The sequence below is a fragment of the Delphinapterus leucas genome, chromosome 4 (genome assembly GCF_059928025.1).
Source record: "Delphinapterus leucas isolate spDelLeu-1000000601 "Yukka" chromosome 4, BTC_Dleu_Yukka2, whole genome shotgun sequence".
Lineage (NCBI taxonomy): Eukaryota > Metazoa > Chordata > Mammalia > Artiodactyla > Monodontidae > Delphinapterus > Delphinapterus leucas.
Window position 1 is genome coordinate 25,878,554 of NC_143132.1, and position 26,802 is coordinate 25,905,355.

At 38.5% G+C, this 26,802-nt stretch overlaps 1 long non-coding RNA gene across 1 annotated transcript in view; it reads right to left on the reverse strand.

The window, feature by feature from the left end:
* Positions 1-5,280: 5,280 nt before the first annotated feature.
* Positions 5,281-26,802, reverse strand: part of LOC149749288 (uncharacterized) — a 183,594-nt gene continuing 162,072 nt past the window's right edge. The window contains exon 5 of the long non-coding RNA XR_016392970.1: positions 5,281-6,327. This is a non-coding gene — a long non-coding RNA (uncharacterized LOC149749288). The remainder of the gene's footprint in view (positions 6,328-26,802) is intronic.

Sequence of the window (26,802 nt, forward strand, 5' to 3'; positions counted from 1 at the left end):
TTTCTTCCATATATCTATTTACTCACTTATACTTTTTTATACCTCTACCTTTATTCTCTACAATCTTGAAGAGCTTCTAAAATGATGCACTCTATCACTGATTTAATTCTTCCATGGTATCAACTGTGCTCTTCACTACACCCTTAAGATCTTCATTGTCTCTTCCATCATCATTTTAGTTTTCTACCTCAACCTCTATTCTCCAAATGACTTTCTGTTTCTGTCTAATAGAGGCTAGATATTAATGCTTCAAAAGATGACGGTTTTCTAATAACGTTTTTTGACTCCCATTGTGGATCATTTTAAAAGAATGTTTTTTGTTGTTGTTGTTGTTGTTGTTTTGCGGTACGCGGGCCTCTCACTGTTGTGACCTCTCCCATTGCAGAGCACAGGCTCTGGACGCGCAGGCTCAGCGGCCATGGCTCATGGGCCTAGCCGCTCCGCGGCATGTGGGATCTTCCCAAACCAGGGCACGAACCCGTGTCCCCTGCATCAGCAGGCAGACTCTCAACCACTGCACCACCGGGGAAGCCCTGAAAGAACGTTTTTCCTCTAACATTTCAAGATATGCTTCCTGTCTTCATTTTAAAATACATTTGAGAGTTCCCTCATTTGTAGTGTCTATTCCTGCTAATAAAATTAATTTTTTTTATAACTAAAATTTTCTAAAAGTCAGAGTGTATAGGTTTTATTTGGCCCTATTCTCTATTTACTTGGGTGTCAATTAAATCTCCCTCCAAGACACAGGATAGCTTGATGTATACAATTCCTAAGTATCAGTATATGGCAGGTTTTAATTCAATGTAGGTATATTGGGATAAAAATAGAGTTCTTTATTATTCCCACCCTCTGATATTCTGAACAGATGTTAAATACGAAAATCTACAATATCCTTGTCATACAGAGTGAAGTAAGTCAGAGAAAGAGAAATATCGTATGATACCACTTACATGTGGAATCTAAAAAGAAATGATAAAAATGAACATATTTACAAAACAGAAATGGACTCACAGACTTAGAGAATGAATTTATGGTTACCGTGGGAAGAGGGAAGGGTGGAGGGAAGGGATAGTTAGGAAGTTTGGGATTGACATGTACACACTGCTATACTTAAAAAGGATAACCAACAAGGACCTACTGTATAGCTCAGGGAACTCTGCTCAATGTTATGTGGCAGCCTGGATGGGAGGGGAGTCTGGAGCAGAATGGATACATATATATGTATAGTTGAGTCACTTTGTTGTGTACCTGAAACTATCACAACATTGTTAATCGGCTATACTCCAATATAAAATACAAAAAAAAAAAAGAAAAGGGAAGAAAATCTACAATATTCAGAAGGCATTGTTATCAGGTTCCCATGCCTTTGTTGAAAGCACTAACCTTCTAGAATATCAGTCATTCCAAAATTTTTTGTTCTTTCGTTTTTGGAAATTTGTGGTCTTTGCATAGATAAAATATTATTGATAATTATTGGATATGGTAAAATAATATTGTTCAAGCTGCCACAAATAGTAAAATATTTACAATAGAAAGAACCCTACCCAGGATCCTGGCTACTATTAAAGTTCTAATTATTTTAGAGGAATTTTGTTGAAGTTAACCTTTTTCCCTGCCAAATCAAAGAAGAGGTTATTTTCACAAAGGAGAGAAATACTTATAATCTCAAGTAACAGACATCAATTGGAAAAGTTTTTCAACACTACCTTAAATTTTTACTCAGCATAACACATAACAGGACTTCTCTTTCCAATCAAGATGGAAAGGATTATGATTCCCGATAAAGGAGAAACAAACAAGCTAAGCCCTATAATTGCCCCACCTTTTTGGCTGGACAGAGATTCCAGACCACAATGCAGGAAGGAGGAGTCCAAGCAGAGCCCAGAGGTCTCCCTGAGAGGACCAGAGTTAAGAGTCCAAGGAGGCCAAGATGGCTCGAGTTTTTAGGGCAGAGTGCCAGAGAGTAGAGTCCTTCACAGAGAAAGTGCTTCTGAAATATGCAGAGGATCCCTCTCAAGTCTCCAGATGCACATGAGTGAGGAAACTACCTAAAGCCAGGAAAAAAACACCCGAAAGGACTAGTGGTGATATTCTTCACAGCTCATACAGGGCCAGGAATAGTGTGTGTCCTCACTACCCAGACTGGAAAATTTCCATAATTCACAGGCCATCAGAGTACTCAGAAAGGTATCACCTCAGTAATGTGGCAAGATTAATCTAGGACTACAGGCTGCTCTGATCCCACTTAAAAAAAGCTTAAAAGCAAGCCGTTAAAAGATCAAACAATTTCCACATAACCTAACTGCATCCTAGAAAAAAAACCTCAAGAATGCTTACAGGAATAAAAAATAATCGGCACCCAACAAGAAAAAATACATAACATCTGGCAAGTACTCAATAATTATCAGACATGCAAAGGAGGAAAATATGACCTAAAATGAGGAAAAAGAAATCAATCAATAAGAACAGATCAGAAATGTCAGATGATAAAATTAGTAAAGACATTAAAATATGCACTTAACTATAATTCATATATGCAAGAACACAGAGGTAAGATTGAGCATTTTAAGTAAACAGTAAAGATTGCTCTGGACGCGCAGGCTCAGAGGCCATGGCTCACGGGCCCAGCCGCTCCATGGCGTGTGGGATCTTCCTGGACCGGGGCACGAACCCGTGTCCCCTGCACCGGCAGGCGGACTCTCAACCACTGCGCCACCAGGGAAGCCCCAACAGTAAAGATTTTAACAGACAAACTGAATTTCTGAAGTAAAAAATTCAATGTCTGAGATAAAAAATAAATTGAATTAAATTAATGGTAGATTAGATATTGAAGGAGAAAAGATTTGTGAACTTGTAGACATACTAGAAGTTATCCAAAGGGAAGCACAAGACAAACAAACAAAAAAGACTGAAAAAAGGAATTAACATAGCATTAGTAAACTGTGGCACAACTTCAGGCAGACTAGTATATGTGTAATTGCAGTTTCCAAAAGAGAGAAGAGGGTTGAGGGAAACAGGAAAACAATCTGAAGAAATAGTGGCTAACTTCTAGCTTCCAGTGACACATGCAAGAAGCTTAGAAGTTGCTACTATATCCTACTAACAAATAAAAAGCTGAAAAAATTGAAAAATCAGTAACTTTCATAGATCTGTAAAAGAAGTGAAGTCACAGGGCAAACTGCTGCCTCCAAACTGGAGAGACAGACAGGTGGATACAGAAAATCACAATATACCATTAGAAGAATCTTCTGTGGGGATCAGTGCCAGGGTAGGAAAACCTGAACTGAAATTGACAAATTGTGGACAAGTCTGAGAGTTAAAAACTCCAGGAGGCTCCAGTCATACAGAAGTAATACTTCTGTGAGTTTTACCTCCAGGAGTTCAACCAGGTTTATTTCTCACAGTAAATATTGGGGGAGATCCCTCATGCTTCCAGCAGGGAAAGGAGGAAGAGAACCATCTTGAAATACAGCAAAACACTCTGTTTTTATTAACAAGTTCTTCCCTCAGGGGAAACTAGTTAACCAGAACTTACTCCGCTGGGGTTTTACCAGAGTCTAATTGACCAGGAGGAAGGGAAACACCCAATTCCAGCTTACTCTGGCCATCCTGTTCCCCCTAAGAGGGGAGAAAACAACTGGGAAACGCTTCTGCAGAAGTAGTACCCAAAAGTTTTGAAAAATTTAATGAAAACTTTAAACATGTTGATCCAAAAAGCCCTAAAAAAGAAATATTAAGAAAACTACACGAAAGCAAATCATAACCAAATTGCTTAAAACCAGTTATAAAGAGGAAATCTGTGATGGGTAATTTTAGGTGTCAGCTTGACTGGGCCACAGGGTACCCATGTTAAATATTACTTCTGGATGTGTCTGTGGGGATGTTTCCAAATGAAATTAGCATTTGAATCAGTGGACTCAAGAGATTGCCCTCACCAAAGGGCAGTGGTGGGGGTCTCTGTTGAAGGCCTGAATAGAGCAAAAAGCAGGGGAAGGATGATTCCCTTCTCACCTGCCTGCATGAACAGAGACATTGATCTCCTGTCCTTGGTCTGGGACTTATACCATCAGCAGTTCCCCTGATTCTCTAGCCTTCAGACTCAGACTAGAATTATATCACCAGCCTTCTGGGGTCTCCAGCTTGCAGATGGAAAATCATAGAACTTCTCAGCCTCCATAATCACATGAGACAATTCCTCAAAATACATATGCATTATTCCTCTCATAGATATAAAGCATATATAAATATATATAAATTTTATATATTTTTTCCTGTTCCTCTGGAGAACCCTAATACAAAATCTTGAAAGCACCCAGAGAAAAATAGACACATTATATACAGGAAAACAAAAATAAGAATGATGGTAGATTTTGCATCCAAAAAATGGAAGTAGAACATCTTTAAAATATGAAAAGAAGAAAACAGCCAAACTAGAATTCTATAGCAAGCAAAAATGTCTTTCAAAACAAAATCCTTCAAGAAGAAAGAAAATGATACTAAACAGATAAATGGGTCTAAACAAGCAAATGAAGAGAACAGAAAATAATAAACATGTGAACAAATATAAGGATAATATTTTTTAAAAAGTGAGTTTTTTAGCCTTCTGCTAGTAAAATCTCTCTCCCTGTAGTATTACAAAGATCCAAGCAGAACTTAAGATTTTCCCCACTTCATCTTAACATAAGGGATGGGCAAAAAGAGGCTTATCTAGAGATGACTGTTTCTCTCATCTGAAGTGACCTACTGTAGTACAGCAACCAGGTCTTTCTTAGTTGCTTGAACAATGAGCCAGTTGATACCATCCCTCCTCTTCTCTAGCCAAAGAGGCTATGCCTGAACTCTGATTCCCATATTCCCATGTCTCCTCCCTGGAGAGAGGAATTCAACTTCCTATGAACCCTCCAAAGCACCTAGGTATTGGGTTGCAAGGTTTCCCAGACAATTTATATAAAGGGCTGGCTTCCAAATCCAGACTTCCTGGTGACCCAGTGGTCTGTTTGTATACCTCCTAACAAGGTTGCTCTCACAGTTGCCCTATAACAAGGCAAAGTGACAGGAAAGTGAACACCCTCCATGCTAATGCAAATCTAATGTTTCTACTAGATGGCCTAGGCTCCAGGATTATCTCCATGGAATAAAGAGAATGCAGGTACCACATGCCTCTTCCCTTCTTATCGTCCTTGATTTGTAGGCTTCTCCCAGTCAAGCCTGTACCTTAACCCTGTAGGACATGGTGAAAGTCTTCCCAAGCAAGCCCTGATACATGACACGTGGTGGTGACTGTGATGGGACTCAATTTGCACCAAAATTATTATGTCTTTTGTACCGAAGATGATTTACAGTAATCATATCAATCGCCACTCATCTTAGGTGAGTTGGTGCACAAAAAGGAGAGCCCCCCATGTTCTCTAACAAAGATCTTTCAAAGTGCCAAGCAGGCAAAAGTTTTCACAACAGAGGGAGGAAATGACGTCTAAAAACATTTTATGCTTTCCTAACATTACCATTGTTATAAATTATAGGGATCATTTCATAAGAATAGAACATTCTCAGCCTAACTGTACTGTGCTTTCCTAGTGACAGTTTTAAAATGTGTGCATTCCCAGAAGGAAGCACAGTCATGCTACAAATGACAGGAGGCAGGCTCGCCAAGTCACTGCTAGGATGAGCTAGAACAGGGGTGCTTAATTCAATTTCATAGCCCTAACGATCGGTGGGCATTTCTCTCAGACTCTGGGATTAGGCTGACTCAAACTTATTTTAAGGTGTTATGGGTTTTCTTCTTTGTTTCTGTGTTTTATAGACATTTTTGTGAGCATACAGGAGAGACTATGTCAATAGACCTTAAGCTGTATATTATATTATTTATTTATTTATTTAAACAGATTGCATGGTTTTCTGCAGAAGCGGTACCTATTGTTTGTCTATTTATTTATTTATTCGGCTGCACCAGGTCTTAGTTGCAGCAGGCGGGCTCCTTAGTTGTGGCTCACAGGCTCCTTGGTTGCAGCATGTGGGCTCCTTAGTTGTGGCATGTGAACTCCTAGTTGCAGCATGCATGTGGGATCTAGCTCCCCGATCAGGGATCAAACCCGGGCTCCCTATATTGGGAGCTCAGAGTCTTATCCACTGCGCAACCAGGGAAGTCCCAATCTGTATATTATTTTAAATGCGACATCTTTAAACTAACCTTGGGTCTTGATTCTCTTCTTCTGTCTTGAGTTCTTTCCCAGGATGTTCTCATGGTCCTTTATGTAAATCTATTCTTGTTGGCTCTATCTCACCAGTTCATTAGAAGTGGAGATTTATGTGAAAGAACTTTGATAACTGCAAAATACAAATAGATTATCACTCCCATATTTCCCCTGCTGTGAGTAAACAACTATGTTCTAATCATCCCCTAAGTCAGAGTGATTTGTTCCCTGTAGTCTGAGATTATAGGACTATTACTTAGTGTCATCTTACCACAAATAAATTCACACATTGATTATTAAAGTTGCAAAACTATTTTATCACAGGATACTATAGGAGGGATCAATTCTTAATATCACCTGAAGAAAACAAGAAAGTGATGGCAGAGAAGTAACAGGTGTACCTGTGAAAAATGATTTTTGAATCATGAATATTAACAAATCAGTGGGTCATGAAATCAGTTATTTGGTTATGATCATCATTTTAAAATATAAAACAGTATAAATAGGAAGAATAGAAAAATAAAACTGCATTGCTCATAGTAACAGTAAGTACGAGTGTGTGTTTGCATGGGCTATGTGTACTGGGTCCATCTAATGCTTATTTCTGTTGGTGGGTGATAGGCAAAAGCCAATTGCTTAAAATGTGATTTCAGCTTGGGTTCTCTTTCTGCTTCTTCCTTGAACCCCGATGTGGTTACAAAAATTGAATACTTTACAAATACTTCTCTAATCTCTAAAAAAATATTTATTGAATTTCCTAAAAGATGATTTGTAACAACCTAATTTACTATTTTGAATGGCTGCATATTACTTCCTAGTATGGATGTAGGATTGTTTGTTCACCTATTTGGGTAGTTTGCTTTTTTCCAGTTTTGTGATTAACAGTCCTGCTAAAAACATCCTAAACATGCCCTTAACTACTGTGATTTTATTTCTTTGGCCTAGATCCCCATAAGTGGGAGTGTTCTTCACAGGGTTTACAAACTGACAACCTGAAGTCATTTCGTAACATCTGTATATTTTGTTTTAGACTTCCTGTACTTCTGGCTTCACATTTATGAATCTTTGCTGAAATGACTTATTACCTTTTCTTTAGAATCTGGGTGTCCCAGTCTGGGTTCTTGGTTACAAACAAAAGAATCAACTTGGGTAATAAATCAATAAGATCCAGTTGGAAAGTACATCTGTCACTAACACAACTAAGAGAAAGCTGGAATACGAGACTCAGAACATGGGAAGAATGCATCCAAGTCTCACATGGTACAGGTTTGTGAGAAGGCATCTGATACCACACTATCCATCAGAGTTAATATTCAACACTGAGGCTTAAAACTCTTTAACTGTCTATGAGTCTATGTCCCTCCATAAAGATTTCAAAGCCAAAGTAGAGAAGCAACTTGCATGAGCCTAGGACACAGGCCGCCTCACTAGCTTCTAGGGATCAGTCCCACTCAGTTCTCCATAAAGTAAGCAAAGTGAGCCTCCTACACATTTTCTGATGCCTTTCAGATGTTTTAGAGTTCACAGCTTGTACTACTCAAGATCCATTTTTACAAACTTCATTACATATTTCCCATTCCAAAACAAAAATTTTAATGACACAGTTCAACTTTTCCTGGTGTAGTCACAAAAGGGCTCCTCTCCTCCCAAAGCCTCATTAGTTACTTCATCTAGATTATAATTATCCTCTCTATAGTTTTTCACTGTTTTATCTGGACATTCCACAACCAGTGAACTAAATTGTAAATTTTACCGCAACCAACTCCCTTAAATTAGAATAGGAAAAGAAAATGACCAAAAACAAAAATAAGAAAAATCGAGGGGCTTCCCTGGTGGTACAGTGGTTGAGAATCTGCCTGCCAATGCAGGGGACACGGGTTCGAGCCCTGGTCCAGGAAGATCCCACATGCCACGGAGCAACTAAGCCCGTGCGCCACAACTACCGAGCCTGTGCTCTAGAGCCCGTGAGCCACAACTACTGAGCCCGCGTGCCACAACTACTGAAGCCCACGCACCTAGAGCCCTGCTCCACAACAAAGAGAAGCCACCGCAGTGAGAAGCCTGCGCACCACAACGAAGAGCAGCCCCTGCTCGCCGCAACTAGAGAAAGCCCGTGCGCAGCAATGAAGACCCAACACAGCCAAAAATAAATAAATTTATGTTTTAAAAAAAATTGACAACTAGTTCAACTAACTAAAAATATTCAGAACACAATGAAGAAGAAAATATAGGCAGAGGCTACAATCTTCGATTCTGCGACTGGCTGTGTGACTGTAACCAGTATTTATGATTCTCCTCCTCCACTATGCACTCTATACTCTCACTGCCTTAAAACAGTGTCTCTGCTAATCAAGATCTTATTTAGTTAGATATCACAAATTTTTATTCCAAAGGGAAAAGAACTTTTATCGATTATCTTCACTGTGATAATAACTCCCAAATCTCAGAACCTTGTAAGAACAAACATGTATTTCTCATCAAGTTACATGAAAGTTGCCAGTCACCTGTGGGTTGGTTCCAGGTTGAACATCTGCTCCATGTCTCTTCTTACTCATGGACCTAGGCTGAAGGAGGAATCATCTGGCCCTTTCCTGATCCACTCACTCTTCTCTCTCTTCAATCCACCAACACTACGCTCCCCAGTCTCCAACTAAGTTTTCACCCTCATCTCTCAAATGAAACAGCTCTTGTTAAGCAGGGACAGGGCTGGGGTGAGATAAGTGAGGCAATAAAACTTTGTACCTTGTGTTGGGCACAAAATTCAAGAGGCAATAAAAACTCATCTATGCGGCTTCCCTGGTGGCACAGTGGTTGAGAGTCCGCCTGCCGATGAAGGGGACACGGGTTCGTGCCACGGTCCGGGAAGATCCCGCATGCCACGGAGCAGCTGGGCCCGTGAGCCATGGCCGCTGAGCCTGCGCGTCCGGAGCCTGTGCTCCGCAACGGGAAAGACCACAACAGTGAGAGGCCCGCGTACCACAAAAAAAAAAAAAAAAAAAAAAAACTCATCTATGAAGATGAATAATTTTCAAGCAATATTTTAGAAGTCAAAATTAATGCCAAAGGTCACAATGAACTCATCAAATGTTTAAATAAAGACAAGCTCAATATTATTGATGTTTCCTTTTGCCTCAGTCTCCAATATGGCTCAGCATGGTACTATTACCAATTCTGTCATTATTTAAACTTTGAATATTGTATTCATTGTGAATTTTGTATTAATTTTTATTTTTAAAAAATATTGTATTAAGGTATCATTTAATTGCGTTAAAATACTGAGATTTTTGGCAACCAAGGCAAGTACCTCACTTGGCTTACCCTAGTCCTGGCCCTGTAATTAAGATCACCAGTGACACCGATATTGCTGAAGCCAGTGACTCAACTCTCAGCTCTCTTCTTACTTGACCTGTGAGCAGCATTTCACATGGCCGATCACTATCTTCTTTAAATAAATCCTCTATGTAGCTTCCACGACACAGTTCTCTCAGATCTCCTCCTAGCTCACTGGGCATGCCTTCTTTGTGTCCTTTGCTAATTCCTACACATTCTTTTAACACTGGAGGGCCCGGGTTTCTGTTCTCAGACGTTTCTCTTCATTTTTTTCTACACACTCCCTAGGGTAGCTAATTGAGTTCCATAGCTTTAAAAAATGCTTTTAATTTAAAAATTCAAATTTATATATTCGCTTGGTCCATTCCAGCTGCTATAACAAAATTCCATAGATTGGGTGGCTTATAAACAACATAATTTTATTTCTCACAGTTCCAGAGGCTGGGAAATCTTAGATAAGGATGTCAGCTTGGCAGGGTTCTGGTGAAGGCCCTCAATCAGGTTGCAGATGGCTGACTTCTCACTGTGTCATCACATGGTGGAAGGGGCTAGAAAGCCCTCTAGTGTCCCTTTTATAGGAGCACTAATCCCAATAACAAGAGCTCTACCCTCATAACCTAAGCACCTCCCAGAGATCCTACCTCCTAACACCATCACTTTGGAGGTTATGGTTTTAACATATGAATTGGGGGCACAAGCATTAGGACCACAGCACCCTGAAGTACAAACTAGCACATCCAACTGCCTTTTGGTCACCATCTTGTTCCCCTGCTTGTTTGCTCTCAGATTTATTCCCTGCCTTCTCTTGTTTCCTTCCATTCTGGCTTCCAGACCATTTCAGCCAGTGGATTGCACTGACAAAAGCCTAGAGGGCAAGAGTAAAATAAAAGCCAGGTTATTTCTATCCCCTCACTCTGTTTTCTGTGGGATCTCAAGCAACAAGTGTTACTCTTCCATTGCCACTGCTCCAGCTGGATCCTGAATCCACTGGGTAACTCCCATCTTGGCTCTATATCCATGATGGCTCCAATTTTTTCCCAGTTTTACTGAGAAATAATTGACATATATCACTGTATAGGTTTAAGGTATACAGCATGATGGTTTGATATATATATAATGTAAAATGATTACTACAATAGATTCAGTTAACATCCATCTTTTCATACAGATACAATAGAAAAAAGGAAAAAAAATCACCTTGTCATAAGAATTCACAGGATTTACTCTCTTAACAACTTTCCTATATCTTATATTTTTTGACTCTGGAAATGCCACCTCCTTTAGTGGTTCCTCCAGCCCAAAGAGTGGTAGCCATTTCCTGCTGTGGCTAATCTCAGATCAAAAACCTTGATTCTTCTCCATCTTTTATAACACAGATTTAAGCCATCAACAAAATTATCTGGCTTTACTCTAAAAATGCATCCAGAGTGTGATTACTTCTCACTATCTCCCACTACTACCAACCTGCTCTAAGATACAGTCACCTCTCACCTTAACCATTGCAATTTTAGTCACCTAATTGCATCCTCTTTTCCACCTAATGTATTCATTTTACATCAGCCACGATGGTCCTTTTAAAATATAATTTGGATCATGTCTCACTTCTGCATAAAATTATCTGTTTCCCAACTCACTCAAAGATGGCCTGCAATGCCCACTATGATCTGCTGCCTCTATCCCTAGCCCCACCTCATTCACTATGTATCAGCTACTCTGATCACCTTGAAATTCAGGCTACTGCTTCTATAGTCCTTGCATTTCCTCTTCCTTATACTTGGAACTTTTCTCCCCAGATATTTTCATGATGCGTTTCCTCTCTTCCATCAGGCTTCTATTGGTATAGTACAACCTAACATCCAATATTAAGTTACAGTGCCCTATCCTCTAACCTCTCCTATTTTCCTTGACTTTATTTTGTTTTTCTGTATAGCATTCATCAGAATTTGATGTGTGATGTATTTAGATGCTAATCTGTTTAATATCAGTCTCTCCCCTCTATGATCTCAAGAGGACAGGAACTTGTTCTTTCTTTCACTGCTACATTTTTAGCATTTAGAAAGATGACTGACACAGAACAGGCACTCAATAGCCAGTTTTGAATGAATGAATGAATAACATGCACATGTTGTACCATCACATTTAAGATAACTTCTTTCCAGGTCCAACCAGCAAAATGTAATCAATATAGTGAAACTGTGTGTTGATTGAACCCTGGGTCAAATTTTGAAGATGTAATGATAGCTTTTAGAAGTCCTGTTATCTTTTGCTCAATGGAATAAAAGGAATAAGAAAAAAATCATTTTTCTGATAAATAATTGCATACCAGGTGTCAGGGTACATTGATTTGCTCCAGTAAGGAGATCACATTTGAAACAGCAGCTGTGATTGAAGTAACCACCTGTCATTTTCTAGAACTCATCTTCAGCACTAGCCATATTTTAAAGATAAATGAGTATGGGGTAGAAATCAACTGTGCACATCTTTTAAGTATTTGATTGTGGCACTAACATCTGCTCTTCCTCAGTGATGCACTATTGCTTGGGTCAAAACTGTTCATCCGCTAACTCACCATAAATGCCTATACTGACTGGCAGTCTGCAGTAGCACTGTGAATCCCTAGAAATTAATGCCCACTCACAGGCATTGTTAATTAATGATAAATATGGCACAGTTTTGACAGCAAGTGGAAACCGGATGACTTAGAGAATCCTAGAATGAAGATTCACACTATGTGTTTGTTTTTCCTGAAAAGTGCTTTAAACTTCCTTTATAGATACTTGGTCATTGGATTGATTCATCTGACAATTAGGAAAAGGGGTGTACATTCTCTAAAATGTGATTCATCAGGCTTCAGTTCAAATCAAGCAGGGTCTTAGTGGACTTCCCTGCTACCTAATATGGGATGCAGTTAAGCCATTCTGACACTACACTAACTTTGTTGCCCACATTGTCAGTGATAGTAAAGAGAGGCTCCTTGGCCTCTGCTTCCCCAGAATCCAACTATCCTTACTGCAATCAAGGCAACAGTTTCACCTCCAATATCTCACTGTGTGCCCAATCTACTGAGAACAACCTCTAAAGCCCCTTTCCAAAGTAATGGCATTTTTCTCACAACTTTATTTTTCAAGGTCTTGGTAAATAAAGTATATTCTGGTAAATAAAGTATATTTACCAAGCATATTCTTGGTAAATAAACTATGACATTAGGTAATATTAGATAAATTCACCCCATTACTTTAGTCTCCTGAAGTCTTTGAACATCTTCTCCATTATAACCAAGAAATTTCTGGCATCTCTCTTTCATTAAATTTGGGCCAACATTAAGTACAGGTTTCAATCTATATTTGAAAGCTGACCAAGCAAACAATTAAGATCATTCTCAGAGTAGAAATAAGGAAAGTTGTCTTAGTAAGGAATCTCCCACAGATCAAAAACTTATCATATCTTTAGGCAAAAAGAGAACAACTTTTTCAGAAAGGGGAGGAAAGGCTTGCACTGGTTGGCATGAATGATTCAGCAGAATTGACAATTTAAGCTTTGCCAAGTGCTTCACATCATCTTAGATACTGTTGTCCCAATTCTCAGTTTCCAGACTTTCCTAGAAGAAATATCATGGACCAGAAAATCAACTGACATACTAATTTAGTAACTAAAATTAGGATCAAATTATACATTTGGCTCCTAACTCAACCCTATGGCTTCAAAAGGTTAGTGAATCTTTGGCAAAGTCATAGAACATCAATGCCTTGAGCTGAGAATCTAGGCACCTAAACTTGTCATTCTACTTCTCTGATCTGTCCAGTACTGTTAGAAAAAGCCATCCCACCTCACAGTCCTTGATTTCTTTATACCTCTCCTATTTTTATAAGGCAAGAGACATTGGATTTTCCAAAGATTTGCCTTCAAAAGATATTTTATTATAATCGACCACATGTCAAAATTTAAATAACTGTATCACTACTACATACAATGAACTTCCAGATTATTTTTCCAGAATCTTAAGAAGATTTTCACTGCCTTTAGTCCCTACTCTATCAGATTCACCTATGTCCACTCCTACGAACAATTTCTATATTCTTAGGATCCTATTCTGGGAAGTGGGCAAGATGGCAGAGTAGGAAGACCCTAAGTTCACCTCCTCTCATGGGCACAACAAAATTACAATTTACAGAGCAGCTAATCAATGAGAAAGAGCTGAAGACTAGCAGAAAAACATTTCCACAACTAAAAATATAAAGAAGGGACCACAATGAGATGGGTAGGAGGGGCAGAGACACAGTATAGTCAAGACCCACACCCCAGGGTAGGTGATCCACAAATGGAAGGACAGTCATAATTGCAGAGGTTCTCCCCAAGGAGCAAGGGGTCTGAGCCCCACATGAGGCCCCCCAGTCCATGGGCCCTGCACCAGGAAGACAAGTTTCTCAAATGTCTGGATCTAAGGGCCAATGGGGTTTGCGTATGAGAGAATCAAAGAGCAACAGGAAACAAAGACTCCACTCTCAAAGGGCACATGCAAAATCTCACACATTCTAAGTGGTAATAATTTAAAAGGAGCCTGGGTCAGACCCAGTTGCTCATCTTGAAGAGCCTCTCAGAGAGGGAGGAAGCCAGTGGGACTCCCCCTGAAGACATAGATGCTGGCAGCAGCCATTTCAGGTAGGTTGTTCTATCATGAGGACATTGGTGCTGGCAAGCGTCATTTTGGAATCATCTCTCTAGCTTATTAGTGCTGGGACCCTGCCCTACCTACCAGCTGTCTGGCACCAGTCTAAGACCCCATAGGCAGAGCAGCCAGTGCTGTGGGGATGCAGCAACACCCACCATCAGGCTAGACCAGCACCAGGACTCACAGGACCCCAGCTGTGCCCAGAGGGGAGTGTGCTACTGGGTCCTATAGGACAACTCCTACATAGAGCCACTTCTCCAAGATGGAGAAATGTAACCAAACTACCAAATACATACAAATAGACACAGAGAATTAGGTAAAATGAGGTGACAAAGGAATACGTATCAAACAAAAGAACAAGATAAAACCCCAGAATAACTAAGCAAATTGGAAATAGGCTACCTACCCAATACAGAAATCAAGGTAATGATCTTAAAGATGTTCAATGAACTTAGGAGAAGAAGGGTTGAATACAGTGAGAAGCTTAATAAAGAGTTAGGGGACTTCCCTGGTGGCGCAGTGGTTAAGAATCCACCTGCCAGTGCAGGTAACACGGGTTCGAGCCCTGGTCCGGGAAGATCCCACACGCCATGGAGCAACTAAGCCCGTACTCCACAACTACTGAGCTCACTTACCTAGGGCCTGTGCTCCACAAGAAGAGAGGCCACCGCAATGAGAAGCCTGCACACCGCAAGGAAGAGTAGCTCCTGCTCGCTGCAACTAGAGAAAGCCCGCAGGCAGCAACGAAGATCAATCGCAGCCAAAAATTAATTAATTAATTAATTTTTAAAAAAGAGAAAATATAAGGAGGAACCAAACAGAGCTGAATAATGCAATAACTAAATAAAAAAATGCACTAGAAGAATTCAGCAGTAGTTTAGATGATACAGAGGAATCGTTAAGTGAACTGGAAGACAGAGTAGTGGAAATCAACCAAGGTGAAGAGAAAAAAAAAAAAGATTTAAAAATGAGGACAGTTTAAGAGAAGAGAGAGAGAAAGGGGCAGAGAACATTTTTGAAGATATAATGGCTGAAAACTTTCCTAAAGTGGAAAAGAAAATAGATATCCAGGCCCAGGAAAACAGCAACCCAAATAGGTCCACATCAAGACACATTGTAATTAAAATGGCAAAAAATTAAAGATAAAGAGAGAATATTAAAGGCAGCAAGAGAAGAGCAACCAGTTACACACAAGAGAACACCCATAATTCTGTCAGATCACTTTTCAGCAGAAACTTTGCTGACCAGAAGAGAGTGGCACAATATAATTAAAGTGATAAAAGGAAAAAAAGCCACAAATAAGAATACTCTACCCAAAAATGGTATCATTCAGAATTGAAGGAGAGATAAAGACTTGTACAGACAAGTAAAAGCTAAAAGAGTTCAGCACCACTAAACCAGCTTTACAAGAAATATTAAACAGACTTCTGTAAGTAAAAAGAAAAGGCTATAACTAGAAATATGAAAATTACAAAATGAAAAATCTCATTAGTAAAAGCAAATATACAGTAAAGGTAATAGATCAACCACTTATAAACCTAGTATGAAGATTACAAGAAAAAAGTAGTAAAAATCATCTATATTTACAATAAGTAGTTAAGATATACAGAAAACACACAACTAGCTGCTGAATAATCATCGACAGGAAGACACTGGAACTCCCCAAAAAAGATACCACACACCCAAAGACAAAGGAGAAGCTGCAATGAGACAGTAGGAGGGGCACAATCACAATAAAATCAAATCCCATAACTGCAGGGTGGCTGACTCACAAACTGGAGAACACTTATACCACAGAAGTCCACCCACTGGAGTGAACGTTCTGAGCCCCACATCAGGCTTCCCAACCTGGGGGCCCAGCAATGGGAGGAAGAATTCCTAGAGAATCAGACTTTGAAGACTAGTGGGATTTGATTGCAGGACTTTGAAAGGACTGGGGGAAACAGAAACTCCACTCTTGGAGGGCACACACAAAGTAGTATGCACATCAGGACCCAGGGGAAGGAGCAGTGACCCCAGGGGTGACTGAATCAGACCTACCTGCTAGTGTTGGACGGTCTCCTGCAGAGGGAGGCAGGTGGCTGTGGCTCACCACAGGGACAAGAACACTGGCAGCAGAAGTTCTGGGAAGTAGTTGGCATGAGTCCTACCAGAATCAGGCATTAGCCGCATGAAAGAGCTGGGTAGGCTCCAGTGCTGGGTCACCTCAGGCCAAACGACCAACAGGGAGGGAACCCAACCCCACCCAACAGCAGACAAGTGGATTAAAGTTTTAGTAAGCTCTGCCCACAAGAGCAACAGTCAGCTCTACCCACCACCAGTCCCTCCCATAAGGAAGCTTCTATAAGACTCTTAGATAGCCTCATCCACCAGAGGGCAGACAGCAGAAGCAAGAACAACAATCCTGCAGCCTGTGGAATGAAAACCACATTCACAGAAACATAGACAAAATGAAAAGGCAGAGGACTATGTACCAGATGAAGGAAAAAGATAAAACACCAAAAAAGCAACTAAATGAAGTGGAGATAGGCAACCTTCCAGAAAAAGAATTCAGAATAATGATAGTGAAGATGATCCAGGACCTCGGAAAAAGAATGGAGGCAAAGATCGAGAAGATGCAAGAAATGTTTAACAAAGACATAAAAGAATTAAAGAATAAACAAGCAGATTTGAACAATACAATAGCTGAAATGAAAAATACACTAGAAAGAATCATTAGCAGAATAACTGAGGCAGAAGAACAGATAAGTGACCTGGAAGACAGAATGGGGGAATTCACTGCCATGGAACAGAATAAAGAAAAAAGAATGAAAAGAAATGAAGACAGTCTAAGGGACCTCCGGGAAACATTAAACGTACCAATATTCGCATTATAGGAGTCCAAGAAGGAGGAGAAAGGACCCAAGAAAATATATGAAGAGATTATAGTCGAAAATTTCCCTAACATGGGAAAGAAAATAGCCACCCAAGTCCAGGAAGCGCAGAGTCCGATACAGTATAAACCCAAGGTGAAACACGCTAAGACACATAGTAATCAAATTGACAAAAATTAAAGACAAAGAAAAATTATTGAAAGCAGCAAGGGAAAAATGACAAATAATATACAAGGGAACTCCCATAAGGTTAACAGCTGATTTCTCAGCAGAAACTCTACAAGCCAGAAGGGAGTGGCATGATATATTTAAAGTGAAGAAAGGGAAGAACCTACAACCAAGATTACTCTATCTGGCAAGGATCTCATTCAGATTTGATGGAGAAATCAAAAGCTTTACACAGAAGGAAAAGCTAAGAGAATTCAGCACCGCCAAACCAGCTCTACAACAAATGCTAAATGAACTTCTCTAAGTGGGAAACATAAGAGAAGAAAAGGACCTACAAAAACAAACTCATAACAATTAAGACAATGGTAATAGGAACATACATATCAATAATTACCTTAAATGTGAATGGATTAAATGCTCCAACCAAAAGACACAGGCTCGCTGAATGGATACAAAAACAAGACTCATCTATATGCTATCTACAATAGACCCACTTCAGACCTAGAGACACATACAGACTGAAAGTGAGGGGATGGAAAAAGATATTCCATGCAAATGGAAGTAAAAAGAAAGCTGAAGTAGCAATACTCATATCATATAAAATAGACTTTAAAGTAAAAATGTTATAAGAGACAAGGAAGGACACTACATAATGATCAAGGGACCGATCCAAGAATAAGATATAACAATTATAAATATATATGCACCCAACATAGGAGCACCTCAATACATAAGGCAAATGCTAACAGAGATAAAAGAGGAAATCAACAGTAACACAATAACAGTGGGGGACTTTAACACCTCACTTACACCAATGGACAGATCATCCAGACAGAAAATTAACAAGGAAACACAAGCTTTAACTGACACATTAGACCAGCTAGATTTAATTGATACTTATAGGACATTCCATCCCAAAACAGCAGATTACATTTTCTTCTCAAGCGCACACAGAACATTCCCCAGGATAGATCACATCTTGGGTCACAAATCAAGCCTCGGTAAATTTAAGAAAATTGAAATCATATCAAGCATCTTTTCTGACCACAGTACTATGAGATTAGAAATCAAATACAGGGAAAGAAATGTAAAAAATACAAACACATGGAGGCTAAACAATATGTTCCTAAATAACCAAGAGACCACTGAAGACATCAAAGAGGAAATCAAAAAATACATAGAGACAAAATACAATGAAAACACAATGATTCAAAACCTATGGGATGCAACAAAAGCAGTTCTAAGAGGGAAGTTTATAGCAATACAACCCTACCTCAAGAAACAAGAAAAATCTCAAATAAACAATCTAATATTACACCTAAAGGAGCTAGAGAAAGAAGAACAAACAAAACCCAAAGTTAGTAGATGAAAAGAAATCATAAAGATCAGAACAGAAATAAATGAAATAAAAACAAAGAAACAAATAGCAAACATCAATAAAACTAAAAGCTGGTTCTTTGAGGAGATAAACAAAACTGATAAGCCGTTAGTCAGACTCATCAAGAAAAAGAGGGAGAGGACTCAAATCAATAAAATCAGAAATGAAAAAGGAGAAGTTACAATGGACACCACAGAAGTACAAAGCATCCTAAGAGACTACTACAATGTAGTAGTCCTATGCCAATAAAATGGACAACCTAGAAGAAATGGACAGATTCTTAGAAAGGTATAACCTTCCAAGACTGAACCAGGAAGAAATAGAAAACATGAATAGACAAATCGCAAGTAATGAAATTGAAACTGTGATTAAAAATCTTCCAACAAACAAAAGCCCAGGACCAGATGGCTTAACAGGTGAATTCTATCAAACCTTTAGAGAAGACCTAACACCCATCCTTCTCAAACTCTTCCAAAATATAGCAGAGGGAGTAGCACTCCCAAACTCATTCCACAAAGCCACCATCACCCTGATACCAAAACCAGACAAAGACGTTACAAAAAAAGAAAACTACAGGCCAACATCTCTGATGAACATAGATGTAAATATCCTCAACAAAATACTAGCAAACAGAATCCAACAACACATTAAAAGGATCATACACGATGATCAAGTGGGATTCATCCCAGGAATGCAAGGGTTCTTCAATGCATGCAAATCAATCAGTGTGATACACCATATAAACAAATTGAAGAATAAAAACCCCATTATCATTTCAATAGGTGCCGAAAAAGCTTTTGATAAATTCAACACCCATTTATGATAAAAACTCTCCAGAAAGTGAACACAGAGGGAACCTACCTCAACATAATAAAGGCCATATACGACAAACCCACAGCAAACATCATGCTCAATGGTGAAAAACTGAAAGCATTTCCTCTAAGATCAGGAACAAGACAAGGATGTCCACTCTCACCACTATTATTCAACATAATTTTGGAAGTCCTAGCCATGGCAATCAGAGAAGAAAAAGAAATAAAAGGAATAGAATTTGGAAAAGAAGAAGTAAAACTGTCACTGTTTGCAGATGACATGATACTATATATAGAGAATCCTAAAGATGCCACCAGAAAACTATTAGAGGTAAACAATGCATTTGGTAAAGTTGCAGGATACAATATTAATGCACTGAAATCTATTGCATTCCTATACATAACAACGAAAGTTCAGATAAGAGAAATTAAAGAAATAATCCCATTCACCATTGCAATGAAAAGAATAAAATACCTAGGAATAAACCTACCTAAGGAGGTAAAAGACCTGTACTCAGAAAACTACAAGACACTGATGAAAGAAATCAAAGATGACACAAACAGATGGAGAGATATACCATGTTCCTGGATTGGAAGAATCAACATTGTGAAAATGACTATACTACCCAAAGCAATCTAAAGATTCAATGCAATCCCTATCAAATTACCAATGGCATTTTTTATAGAACTAGAACAAAAAATCTTAAAATTTGTATGGACACACAAAAGACCCTGCATAGCCAAAGCAGTCTTGAGGGAAAAAAACGGAGCTGGAGGTATCAGACTCCCTGACTTCAGACTATACTACAATGCTACAGTAATCAAGACAATACGGTACTGGCAAAAGATAGAAATATAGATCAATGGTACAGGATAGAAGGCCCAGAGATAAACCCCTGCACATATGGTCACCTTATCTTTTGGTAAAGGAGGAAAGAATATAAAATGGAGAAAAGACAGCCTCTTCAATAAGTGGTGCTGGGATAACTGGACAGCCACATGTAAATGAATGAAATTAGAATACTCCCTAATACCATACACAAAAATAAACTCAAAATGGATTAGAGACCTAAATGTAAGACCGGACGCTATAAAACTCTTACAGGAAAACATAAGAAGAACACTCTTTGACATAAATCACAGCAAGATCTTTTTTGATCCACCTCCTAGAATAATGGAAATAAAAACAAAAATAAACAGATGGGACCTAATGAAACTTAAAAGCTTTTGCACAGCAAAGGAAACTACAAACAAGACGAAAAGACAACCCTCAGAATGGGAGAAAATATTTGCAAACAAATCAATGGACAAAGGATTAATCTCCAAAATATTGAGCTCATGCAGCTCAATATTAAAAAAACAAACAACCCAATCCAAGAATGGGCAGAACACCTAAATAGACATTTCTCCAAAGAAGACATACGGTTGGCCAAGAAGCACATGAAAAGCTGCTCAACATCACTAATGATTAGAGAAATGCAAATCAAAACTTCAGTGAGGTATCACCTCACACCAGTTAGAATGGGCATCATCAGGAAATCTACAAACAACAAAGGCTGGAGAGGGTGTGGAGAAAAGGGAACCCTCTTGCACTGTTGGTGGGAATGTAAATTGATACAGCCACTATGGAGAACAGTATGGAGGTTCCTTAAAAAACTAAAAATAGAATTACCATATGATCTAGCAATCGCATTACTGGGCATATACCCAGAGGAAACCATAATTGAAAAAGACACATGCACCCCAATGTTCATTGCAGCACTATTTACAATAGCCAGGTCATGGAAGCAACCTAAATGCCCATCGACAGATCAATGGATAAAGAAGATGTGGTACATATATACAATGGAATATTACTCAGCCATAAAAAGGAACGAAATTGGGTCATTTGTAGAGACGTGGATGGATCTAGCAACTGTCACACAGAGTAAAGTAAGCCAGAAAGAGAAAAACAAATATTGTATATTAACGCATATATGTGGAGCCTAGAAAAAATGGTACAGATGAACTGGTTTGCAGGGCAGAAATTGAGACACAGATGTAGAGAACAAACATATGGACACGAAGGGGGGAAGCATTGGTGGGGTGGAGGTGGTTGTGTGATGAATTGGGCGATTGGGATTGACATGTATACACTGATGTGTACAAAATTGATGACTAATAAGGACCTGCTGTTTAAAAAAAAAAAAATTACCAAACATCCCAAAGTAATCTACAGATTCAGTGCACTCCCTATCAAAATACCAATGGCATTTTTCACAGAACTAGAAAGTATAATTCTAAAATTTGTATGAATTCACAAAGGACACTGAATAGCCAAAATAATCTTGAGAAAGAAGAAAAAAGCTTGAAGTATCACACTCCCTGATTTCAAACTATACTATAAAGCTATAGTAATCAAGACGGTATGGTACTGGCATAAAAACATACACATAGATCAATGGAACAGAAAAGGGAGCCCAGAAATGAACTTATATTTATAGGGTCAATTAATCTATGACACTGGAGGCAAGAATATATAATGGAGAAAAGACAGCTTCTTCAATAAATGGTGTTGGGAAATCTAGACAGCTACATGCATAAGAATCAAACTTGACTACTTTCTCACACCATACACAAAAATAAACTCAAAATGGATTGAAGACTTAAATGTAAGACCTGAAACCACAAAACTCCTAGAAGAAAACATAGGCAGTACACTTTTTGATATTAGTCTTAGCAGTACATTTTTGGATCTGTCTCCAAAGGCAAAGGAAACAAAAGCAAAAATAAACAAGTGGGACTACATCAAACTAAAAACTTTTGCACAGCTAGTGAAATTATTAGGCAGCCTACTGAATGGGAGAAGATATTTGCAAACAATATATCTGATAAGGGGTTAACATCCAAAATATATAGAGAACTCATACAACTCAACATCAAAAAAAAAAAAAAACCTGATTAAAAAATAAGCAGAGGATCTCAATAGACATTTTTCCAAAGAAGACATACAGCTGGCCAAGACATATGAAAAGATTCTCAGCATCACTAATCATCAGAGAAATGCAAATCAAAGCCACAATGAAATATCATCTCACGCTGTCAGAATGGCTATTATCAAAAAGACAACAAATAAAAAGTTTCGGCAAGCATGTGGAGAAAAAAGAACCCTCATGCACTTTAGTGGGAATGTAAATTGGTGCAGTCACTATGGAAAACAGTATGGAGGTTCCTCAAGAAAATTAAAAATAGAACTACCATACAATCCAGCAATTCCACTTCTGGTTATTTTTCAAAAGAAAATGATAACACTAATTTGAAAAGATATATGCACCCCATGTTCATTGCAGCACTATTCACAATAGCCAAGACAAAGAAGCAGTCTACATGCCTACTGACAGATTAATGAGTAAAGAGGACATGTATATATATGCAATGGAATATTACTCAGCCATAAAAAAAGAATGAAATCTTGCCATTCACGACTACATGGATGGATCTACAGGGCATTATGCTAAGTGAAATAAGCCAGACAGAGAAAGACAAATACCGTATGATTTCACTTATATATGGAATTTTAAAAACAAAACAAAGGAGCAAGCATAGTAAAACAGAAACAGAGTCTCAGATACACAAAACAAACAGGTGATTGCCAGAGGGAAGAGGATTGGAGAGATGAGAGAAATAGGAGAGGGAGATTAAGAGGTACAAAATAAATGGATCACAGTTTGAAATGTACAGTGTAGGGAATATAGTCAAAAATAATTATTATTTTTGTATGGTGACAGAGTAACTAGACTTACTGTGGTGATCATTCTGAAATGTATAGAAATACTGAGTCACTATGTTGTGCACCTGTAAATAACATAGTGTTGTAGGTCAATTGTACTTCAAAAACAAACTCATAGAAAAAAAATCAAATTTGTGGTTATAAGAGGTAGGGGGTAGAGGGAGGGGAAATGGGATGAAGGTGGTCAAAAGGAACAAACTTCCAGTTATAAGATAAATAAGTACTAGGGATGTGATGTACAACATGATTAATATAATTAACACTACTGTATGTTATATATTAGAGCTGTTAAAAGGGTAAATCGTAAGAGTTCTCATCACAAGGTAAACATTTTTTCTATTTCTTTAATGTTGTATCTGTATGAGATGATGGATGTTCACTAAATTTATTCTGGTAATTATTTCATGATGTTTGTAAGTCAAATCATTATCCCATACACCTTAAATTTATACAGTGCTGCATGTCAATTACATCTCAATAGATCTGAGGGAAAAAACTACTACTTGAGCAGAAAAGGTATTTTCTGGAATATATATTGCTGTATAACAGATTATTTGGAATGTAGCAATTGAAAGCAATAAGCAGTCATTATATCGAGTTTATATAGGTCAGGACACTGGGCATGGTTTAGCTGGTGCTACTGGCTGAGGGTCTTCCAAGAAGCTATCATCTATATGTAGACTGGGGCTGCAGTCATTTTAAAGCTCAGATGGAAGACCTGCTTCCCAGCGCAATCACTCAAGTATCGACAAACCTCAGGTTCTTGCTAGTTCTCAGCTAGAGACATTAATTCTTTGCCATGTGGGTCTCCCCACAGGGCAAGAGAGCAAAAAAGAGTACACACGACACAGAAGCCACAGTCTCTTTGTAACCTGATCTCAGAAGTGACATCCCATCACTTTTGCCATATTCTATTTGTTAGAATTGAGTCATTAGGTCCAACCCATACTCAAGGGGAGATCACTCAAGGAGACATGAATCATTGGGTCACGGATCACCGGGGCCATCATAGAGGACTGCCTACCACAGATATCCCAGTGCCCTACATAATTTACAAGAAGGCTAGAGAACCTGTTCAGAAAGCCCCAGGATTAAAGAGAGGCTAACAGCCAAGAACACAGCTAGGTCACATCTAAGGAACAGTGTGACTGTAATGCCACCACTGGATACTTGGTACTGTCCTCACTTGTACTGCTGCACTCCTGGACTTTGACTCCTGTGATGATTAATTCTCCGTGTCAGTTTGACTGGGCTAAAGGATACCCAGATAGCTGGCAAAACACTATTTTGGGGTATGTCTCCAAGGGTGTTTCTAGAAGAGATTAACATTTGAATCAGTAGACTGGGTAAAGAAGATCGCCCTCACCAACGTTGGGCTGGGAGGCATCATCCAATCTGTTGAGGGCATGAATAGAGCAAAAAGATGGAGGGAGAGCAAATTTGCTCTCTGATGTTTGAGGTGGGACATCCATCTTCTTCTGCCCTCAGATATCAGAGCTCCTGGTTCTCAGGCCTTCAACTCAGACTGAATTATACCATGGTTTCCTGAGTCTCCAGCTTGCAGATGGCAGATCCTGGGACTTCTCAGCCTCCATAATCATGTGAGCCAATTTCTATGATAAATCTTCTCATATATCTATATCCATATTTATATCTATCCTATTGGTTCTGTTTCCCTGGAGAATACTGAGTGATACAACTCCACTATTACTAACTTAAAAATCTTTTAACTAATTATAAGATTCAGAGCTTGACCTGAATATAAGATATAAGACCTGAGCTTGAACATCCATTTGCCTAAGACTAAGTCACTTACCCGAGCCTTAACAGACAGAAAGTTGAGAGAGGAATGTATGCCCCCTTTGTCCCATTATAAGAGGTAGAACCTATTTGAGATTCCCTCTACTATATGGGAAGAGTTTTAGATTCAAGATAACCATAAATAAATAGACAGATAAAGACCTAGATAGATTTACAGGTACATAAAATGTCTCTTATACTTATCTAATACATACAAAGTCTCCTTGAATCGTTGCCTTTTTTGCTATGAAAGCAAGCAATGGTTATTATTATGGTAATTAAAATTCCAAAATATTTGTGTATTAATCCACATTCTCTACATTCAGTGGAACTCAGTGCATTCTTCAGTTTCTAAAAAGTTTAAAATATACACAGAATGGCTTAATCTGCCTTCATAGCGGATTCAAACAAGGTCAGACATGTTGATAAACAAAGTATCTGGTGATAACATACTGTGATTGTAAGACCATAATTTAAGGTAGAAATTCCTACAACCCCCTCCCCAATAACTCTGTTGAACACTTGCCCACAGTCAGACCAGTTTATGAACTATTGCCACCCATTTTATGTAAAATTGAGATCCCTATAAGTACATCTGTATCTTTAGGAGAGATGTTATTTGTTTATACCCAACTGAAAGTGATATCTCACTTCATTTTTTTTGATGAGGAAGAAATTAAAGAGGCCATAAAAATGCTTTAAAAAATTAAGGAAAGTGACAAAGGGAATAAGGCAAAATGGAGGACATTATGTGCTTAGCCCGCTTAATAATTTTTTGTGTCAGGCTCTGAATCAGACCAGACCCAAAAAATAAGAAGAGACTAAATTTATAAAATCACCTTTCATTTTTATCATCAAAAAAAATATATGTCAGTCATTTATCTTAGATGATAAAGTATATATCGGTCTGTAAAATGGGTTGAGCTAAATAAGTGACTTTGAAATCATTTATTCAACAACATTCAACAAATACTTATTGGGCATATATTACATAATGGTAATTGTCCAGACACTGGGGACAAAACAGTTAAGAAGACAAAACTAGTTCTTGATCTTATGAAGCCTATATGTAAAAAGAGATGATAAATAAGTTACATAGATAATAGAGAGAGAGAGAGAGAGAGAGAGAGATAAAGAAGTCTTAAAAGGAAATAAGATGCTGGGATGGAGAATAACAGATAGGAGAGGTAGTTAATTTACTTGAAGTATACAAAAAATTTCCTACAGACAGATGACATCTAAGATAAGGCCTGAAATATACAATTTATTCCATTTTTTTGTATTTTTATTGATGGATTAGAGGAGCTGAAATGACCGTGGGATCACAAAAAATATAGAATTGAGGATCAAGCCAAGAAAGAATAAGGCAGTGGTTAACATTAAAAGGCATCATACCTTACCTAAGTGTTTGCCTTCCAGTACTCATTTCAAGATGAAATTCTAAGTTACATCTAACAAATCATACCAAACTTTAGGTAATTCACATGTGATTCTTCTATACAACTATAGAGCAATATTATCATCATTAATAATAATTTGTAGTTTGCTTTCAATGATTCCCAAACTATTTAGGTTTGTGCCAATTTAGTTTAATTATTGCTATAAGAGGGGGGACCTTGAAGATGGCGGAAGAGTAAGACGCAGAGATCACCTTCCTCCCCACGGATACACCAGAAATACATCTACACGTGGAACAACTCCTACAGAACACCTACTGAACGCTGGCAGAAGACCTCAGACCTCCCAAAAGGCAAGAAACTCCCCACGTACCTGGGTAGGGCAAAAGAAAAAAAGAAAAAACAGAGACAA